General features: G+C 38.2%; 1 pseudogene; it reads left to right on the top strand.

Annotated features, from left to right (window-relative positions):
• Positions 1-5,297: 5,297 nt before the first annotated feature.
• LOC113609104 (DNA excision repair protein ERCC-6-like 2) lies at positions 5,298-6,372 on the top strand (annotated as a pseudogene).
• The last annotated feature ends 1,761 nt before the right edge of the window (positions 6,373-8,133 follow it).

Here is an 8,133-nt window from a genome sequence, read left to right on the forward strand (position 1 = left end):
TGATTTCTTTCCTTCTGCTATCTTTTTTTTTTTTGTTGTTGTTCTTCTTTCTCTATTTGCTTTAGGTGCAAGATTAGGTTGTTTATTCGAGGTGTTTCCGGTTTCTTAAGGTAGGATTTTATTGCTATAAACTTCCCTCTTAGAACTGCTTTTGCTGCATCCCATAGATTTTGAGTCGTCATGTCTCCATTGTCATTTGTTTCTAGGTATTTTTTTATTTCCTCTTTGATTTCTTCAGTAATCACTTCTTATTAAGTACTGTATTGTTTAGCCTCCATGTGTTTGTATTTTTTACAAATCATTTCCTGTAATTGATATCTAGTCTCATAGCATTGTGGTCGGAAAAGATACTTGATACAATTTCAATTTTCTTAAATTTACCAAGGCTTGATTTGTGACCCAAGATATCATCTATCCTGGAGAATGTTCCATGAGCACTTGAGAAAAATGTGTATTCTGTTGTTTTTGGATGGAATGTCCTATAAATATCAATTAAGTCCATCTTGTTTAATGTATTATTTAAAGCTTGGGTTTCCTTATTTATTTTCATTTTGGATGAACTGTCCATTGGTGAAAGTGGGGTGTTAAAGTCTCCTACTATGAATGTGTTACTGTCGATTTCCCCTTTATGGCTGTTAGTATTTCCCTTATGTATTGAGGTGCTCCTATGTTGGGTGCATAAATATTTACAATTGTTATATCTTCTTCTTGGATTGATCCCTTGATCATTATGTAGTGTCCTTCTTTGTCTCTTCTAATAGTCTTTATTTTAAAGTCTATTTTGTCTGATATGAGAATTGCTAGTCCAGCTTTCTTTTGGTTTCATTTTGCATGAAATACCTTTTTACATCCCCTCACTTTCAGTCTGTATGTGTCTCTAGGTCTGAATTTGGTCTCTTGTAGACAGCAAAGATATGCATATTGTTTTTGTATCCATTCAGCCAGTCTGTGTCTTTTGGTCGGAGCATTTAGTCCATTTACATTTAAGGTAATTATCGATACATATGTTCCTATTCCCATTTTCTTAATTGTTTTGGGTTCGTTATTGTAGGTCTTTTCCTTCTCTTGTGTTTCTTGCCTAGAGAAGTTCCTTTAGCAGTTGTTGTAGAGCTGGTTTGGTGGTGCTGAACTCTGTCAGCTTTTTCTTGTATGTAAAGGTTTTAATTTCTCCATCAAATCTGAATGAGATCCTTGCTGGTTACAGTCGTCTTGGTTGCAGGTTTTTTTCCTTCATCACTTTCAATATGTCCTGCCACTCCCTTCTGGCTTGCAGAGTTTCTGCTGAAAGATCAGCTGTTAACCTTATGGGGATTCCCTTGTGTGTTATTTGTTTTTCCCTTGCTGCTTTTAATATGTTTTCTTTGTATTTAATTTTTGACAGTTTGATTAATATGTGTCTTGGCATATTTCTCCTTGGATTTATCCTGTATGGGACTCTCTGTGCTTCCTGGACTTGATTAACTATTTCCTTTCCCATATTAAGGAAGTTTTCAACTATAATCTCTTCAAATATTTTCTCAGTCCCTTTCTTTTTCTCTTCTTCTTCTGGAACCACTATAATTTGAACGTTGGTGCATTTAATGTTGTCCCAGAGGTCTCTAAGACTGTCCTCAGTTCTTTTCATTCTTTTTTCTTTATTCTGCTCTGCAGTAGTTATTTCCACTATTTTATCTTCCAGGTCACTTGTCCATTCTTCTGCCTCGGTTATTCTGCTATTGATCCCATCTAGAGTATTTTTCATTTCATTTATTGTGTTGTTCATCATTGTTTGTTTCATCTTTAGTTCTTCTAGGTCCTTGTTAAATGTTTCTTGCATTTTGCTGTTCTAGTTCCAAGATTTTGTATCATCTTTACAATCATTATTCTGAATTCTTTTTCAGGTAGACTGCCTATTTCCTCTTCATTTGTTAGTTCTCGTGGGTTTTTATCTTTCTCCTTCATCTGCTGTGTGTTTTCTGTCTTTTCATTTTGCTTACCTTACTGTGTTTGGGGTCTCCTTTTTGCAGGCTGAAGGTTCATAGTTCCTGTTGTTTTTGCTGTCTGTCCCCAGTGGCTAAGGTTGGTTCAGTGGGTTGTGTAGGCTTCCTTATGGAGGGGACTAGTGCTTGTGTTCTGGTGGATGAGTCTGGATCTTGTCTTTCTGGTGGACATGTCCATGTCTGGTGGTGTGTTTTGGGGTGTCTGTAGACTTATTATGATTTTGGGCAGCCTCTCTGCTAATGGGTGTGGTTGTGTTCCTCTCTTGCTAGTTGTTTGGCATAGGATGTCCAGCACTGTAGCTTGCTGGTCGTTGAGTGAAGCTGGGTGCTGGCATTGAGATGGAGATCTCTGGGAGATTTTCACCTTTTGATATTATGTGCAGCTGTGAGGCCTCTTGTGGACCAGTGTCCTGAAGTTGGCTCTCCCACCTCAGAGGCACAGTACTCACTCCTGGCTTTAGCACCAAGAGCCTTGCATCCACATGGCTCAGAAGAAAAGGGAGAAAACGTAGAAAGAAAGAATTAGTAGAAGTATAAAGAAGGACAGAAAGGAGGGAGGGAGGGAGGGTGCAAGGAGGGAAGGAGGGAAGGAAGGAAAATAGAAAGAAAAAAGCTAAAGTAAAATAATATAAAGTAAGATAAAATATAATAAATTTATTAAAATAAAAAATAATTATTAAGAGGAAAAAAAATGAAAAAATGGATGGATAGAACCCTGGAAAAAATGGTGGAAGCAAAGCTATACAGACAAAATCTCACACAGAAGCATACACATACCCACTCAGAAAAAGAGGATAAAATCATAAATCTTGTTCTCAAAGTCCACCTCTTCAATTTGGGATGATTTGTTGTCCAGAGGAGGGAAAGAAGGAAAGAAAGAATGAAGATAAATTACAATAAAATAAAGTTATTAAAATAAAAAAGTAATTATTAAGGGAAAAAAAAAGATAGATGGATAGGACCCTCGGACAAATGGTCGAAGCAAAGCTATACAGACAAAATCTCACACAGAAGCATACTCATACACACAAAAAAAGGAAAAGGGGAAAGAATAATAAATCTTGCTCTCAAAGTCCACCTCCTTAAGTTGGGATGATTCGTTGTCTATTCATGTATTCCACAGATGCAGGGTACATCAACTTGATTGTGGAGCTTTAATCTGCTGCTTCTGAGGCTGCTGGGAGAGATTTCCCTTTCTCTTCTTTGTTCTCACTGCTCCCAGGGTCTCAGCTTTGGATTTGGCCCCACCTGTGCGTGTAGGTTGCTGGAGGGCGTCTGTTCTTTGCTCAGACAGGACAGGGTTAAAGGAGCCGCTGATTCGGAGGCTCTGGCTTACTCAGGCCAAGGGGTAGGGAGCGTCACGGAGCGCAGGGTGAGCCTGCGGCGGCAGAGGCCAGCATGACATTGCACCAGCCTGAGGCGCGCCGTGTGTTCTCCCGGGGGAGTTGTCCCTGGATCCCGGAACCCTGGCAGTGGCGGGCTGCACAGGCTCCCCAGAAGGGGGGTGTGGATAGTGACCTGTGCTCACACACAGGCTTCTTGGTGGCAGCAGCAGCAGCCTTAGCATCTCATGTGTGTCTCTGTGGTCCGTGCTTTTAGCCGCATCTCGCAGTCCATCTCTGGAGCTCCTTTAAGCATCGTTCTTAATCCCCTCTCCTTGTGCACCAGGAAACAAAGAGGGAAGAAAAAGTCTCTTGCCTCTTTGGCAGGTCCAGACTTTTCCCCGGACTCCCTCCCAGCCATCCATGGCGCACTAAACCCCTGCAGGCTGTGTTCAGGCCGCCAACCACAGTCCTCTCCCTGGGCTCTGACCGAAGCCCCGCCCACTCCGGCGGGGTAGCAGACAAGTCTCTCGGGCTGGTGAGTGCCGGTCGGCCCTGATCCTCTGTGCTGGAATCTCTCCGCTTTGCCCTCCACACCCCTGTTGCTGTGCTCTCCTCCGTGGCTCCGAAGCTCACCCCCCCCCCGCCACCTGCAGTCTCCACCCACAAAGGGGCTTCCTAGTGTGTGGACACTTTTCCTCCTTCACAGCTCCCTCCCGCTGGTGCAGGACCCGTCCCTATCCTTTTGTCTCTGTTTATTCTTTTTTCTTTTGCCCTACCCATGTATGTGGGGTGTTTCTTGCCTTTTGGGAGGTCTTAGGTCTTCTGCCAGCATTCAGTAGGTGTTCTGTAGGAGTTGTTCCACGTGTAGATGTATTTCTGGTGTATCTGTGGGAAGGAAGGTGATCTCCATGACTTATTCTTCCGCCATCTTCCCAGAAGTCTCTCTTTGGGTTATTTTAATGGAAACATGTTAATATAAATGTTTCAGACATTACATGAAACTTCTAAAAATCTTTAAAAAAAATAATCTTCTTTTTAAATTGTTGGTAACATTATAAAACAGAATGTGCCTTCTTAATTTTAAGATATCAGTGATAGACAAATCATAAACTCTGAATTGAAGGAGAAATAAAGCTTGTAAAGCCAAAAACAAACAAACAAAAAAAAAACAAGAAAGAGCTAAAATAAACCTAATTTTACATATCAGGGAACTAGAAAAGGAACAAACTAAGTCCAAAATTAACAGAAGGCAGGAAATAAACATCAGAGTGGAAATAAATTAGAGACAAAAAGAGAATAGAAAAGATCAATGACACTAGGAATTAGTTTTTGAAAGCATAAACAAAATAGACAAACTATTAGCTGGATTACCAAGAAAAAAGGAAGACAAATAAATAAAATTATATATGAAAGAGGAGACATTACAACTGATACCACATAAATACAAAGGACTGTAGGAGACTACTATGAATAATTATATGCCAACAAATTGTACAGTCTGGAAGAAATGAATAAATACCTAGAAACATAAAACCTATCAAAAACTGAATCATGAAGAAATAAAAAATATGAACAGACAAATTACCAGTAAAAAATTGAATCAGTAATTAACAACCTTCCAACAAAAAGCTCATGGCTCAATGGCTTCACTGATGAATTCTCACAAACATTTCAGAATTGGGAAGTTGCAGTGTGCTGTAAAGGGAGGCCCAACACTGGAAGGGAGGGTAGGGGGTTGACTTGCCCACCTGTTGTCCTCCACCATGGCAGAGCTCTAGAGGACTAAGTGAGTGCTGCCTTGTCAGCTTCCACAGCATACTTTGGCCACTGTCCTTTCTCCCTTCATCGCCTTGGGCCCCTCCTTTGTTCCCTCTGTCACATGTTAACGGGACACATGGGGGAGGCACTGTATAGAGGGCAGCAGGAAGTGGTATTGGCCACCATCCTCCCACTGGCCTCCTCCTTGTCATCCTCCTGCCTGGCCTGGGGCTAAATGCAGCCAAACTGTCAGGCCCCTCCCCCTGGCCAGACGGATCCTTCTGCCTAGAAACCAGGTGTGGAAACGACTGGCAAATACATGGCATCCAGGAGAAAGATGTCTTTCCTCTTCTCCAGATAATGAAAAACTTTATAAAAATCTATCACTTCATAAAACTTCATAAAATCTATCACTGTGGATGAAAATAGGAAGTCATTTGCATCATCTTATATTCAGATTTTCAAGAAAGGAAAATACTTCTCAAAAGATTTCAAGAAGTAAGAACTGTTAAAGATTGCTTCAGGAATTTTATATTTGATGATGAAGATTTGGAAAAACCTTACTTCCTAGACAGAAAATTTCCATCTTCTGCTATTGCTTTCTCTTATCTGAAGATTGAAACTCTATTCCTTATACAATTAATGGGTATTTGACAGACTACCAAAGGGAAGGAGTCCGGTTTATCTATGGACAATTCATCCAAGGAAGAGGGAGTATTCTTGGTGATGATATGGAACTTGGAAAAATAGTACAGGGTATTTCATTTTTGGTGGCAGTTTTGCATAAATAGATTACTCATGAAGATATTGAAAATAAAATGACAGAGGTTTTACTACAAAGTATGAAAAAGGAGCACCTCTTCTCTTATAGCAAAAAATATGTTCTTAATAGTTGCTCCTCTTTCTGTCCTCTACAACTGGAAGGATGAATTGGACACCTGGGGATATTTCAGAATCACTATTTTACATGGTAACAAAAAAGACAATGAACCGACTTGTGTAAAGCAGAGGAAATGTGAAATTGCTGTAACGGCTTATGAAATACTGTACTTGTGTCTGGATGAACTTAGCAGTTTGGAATGGTCAGCTGTTATTGTAGATGAAGCTCATAGAATCAAGAATCCAAAGGCTAGAGTAACAAAGGTTATAAAAGCTTTAAAATGTAATGTTCACATTGGCCTCACTGGAACCTGGACTGGGTTGTGCCAGGACTTTTAGGTAGCAGGATCCATTTCAAGAAGCAGTTTTCTGACCCAGTAGAACATGGTCAGAGACACACAGCAACAAAAAGAGCACTAGATACTGGCTGAAAGTTGTCTATCAAACAGTATTAGAAACAGAAGATGGCACAAAAACAGAAATCAATGTAACAGGATAGAGAACACAGAGATAAATCTAACCACTTATGGTCAATTAATCTATGACAAAAGAGGAAAGAATATACAATGGGGAAAAGACAGTCTCTTCAATAATTGGTGGTGTGAAAACCAGATAGTTATGTGTAAAATATGAGATTAGAATACTTCCTCACACCAAATACAAAAATAAACTCAAAATGGATTAAAGACCTAAATGTAAGCTCTGAACCATAAAACTAGAAAAGAGCATAGACAGAGCACCCTTTGACATAAATCATAGCAGTATTTTGCACATGTGTCCTAAAGCAAAAGAAATCAAAGCAGAAATAAACAAATAGGACTCAAACTTACAATTTTTTTTCACAGCAACGGAAACCATCCACAATATGAAAGGAAAAACCTACTGAATGGAAGAAAATATTTGCAAATGACATGACCGATAAGGGGTTAATATCCAAAATATATAAACAGCTCATCCAACTCAACATCCAAAAAACAAACAACCCAATTAAAAAGTGGGCAGAAGACCTGATAAACATTTTTCCAAAGAAGACATACAGATGGATAACAGGCACATGAAAAAATGCTTAGCATCTCTAACCATTAGAGAAATGCAAATCAAAACCACAATGAGATATCAATTCACCTCTCAGAATGACTTTAATCAAAAGTCTACAAATAACACATATTGGTGAGGATGTGAAGAAAAGGGAACCTTTGTACACTTTTGGTGGGAATGTAAAGTGGGGCAGCCACTGTGGAAAATAATATGGAAGTTCCTTAAAAAACTAAAAATAGAGCTACCAAATTATCTGGCAATTCCACTCCTGGGTATATACCCAAAGAAAATGAAAACAGTAATTCAAAAAGATACATGCACCCCAATGTTCATAGCAGCATTATTTACAATAGCCAAGACATGTAAGCAACTTAAGTGTCTATCAACATATGAATGTATAAAGAAGATGTGATATACATATATACATATTTGTATATATATACATATGTATATATGTATATACATTCAGCCATAAAAAGGAATGAAATTCTGCCATTTGCAACAATGTGGATTGACCTAGAGTATTACGATTAGTGAAATAAATCAGACAGAGAAAGGTAAATACTCTATGTTATTACTTATATGTGGAATCTAAAAAATAAAACAAATGTATGTAACAAAACATAAACAGACTCACATATATAGAGAACAAACTAATCGTTACCAATGGGGAGAAGGAAGGAGAGAGGGGCAAGGTAGAGTATGGGATTGAGAGGTACAAACTACAATGTATAAAATAGATAAGCAACAAGAATATATTGTACAACACAGGGAAGTGTAGGTCTTGTTTTGTAATAACTTTAAATTAAGTATAATCTATAAAATATTTAATCATTATGTTTGTATACCTGAAACTAATAAAACATTGTAAATTGACTCTACTTCAATTAAAAAAAATTAATTAGGAAAGGCAGAAAAAGAGGGTACAAAATAAACAAAAGCAAATACATTAATTGAAAACAGCCATAAACATGATAAATATTAATTTAATGTTAATAATCACTTTAAATGTGAATGATCTAAATGCACTTATTAAAATACACAGATAGTGTGAAATAAAAAAACACAGCTATCTGTTATGTACCATAAAGATACATTAAATTTAAAGACTTAAATTAAAAGGAAGAATTGGGAAAAGGTAAACCATGTTAATT

This window comes from Aethalodelphis obliquidens, unplaced genomic scaffold, assembly GCF_003676395.1.
Source record: "Aethalodelphis obliquidens isolate GAN/ISIS:26980383/991018 unplaced genomic scaffold, ASM367639v1 scaffold54, whole genome shotgun sequence".
NCBI lineage: Eukaryota > Metazoa > Chordata > Mammalia > Artiodactyla > Delphinidae > Aethalodelphis > Aethalodelphis obliquidens.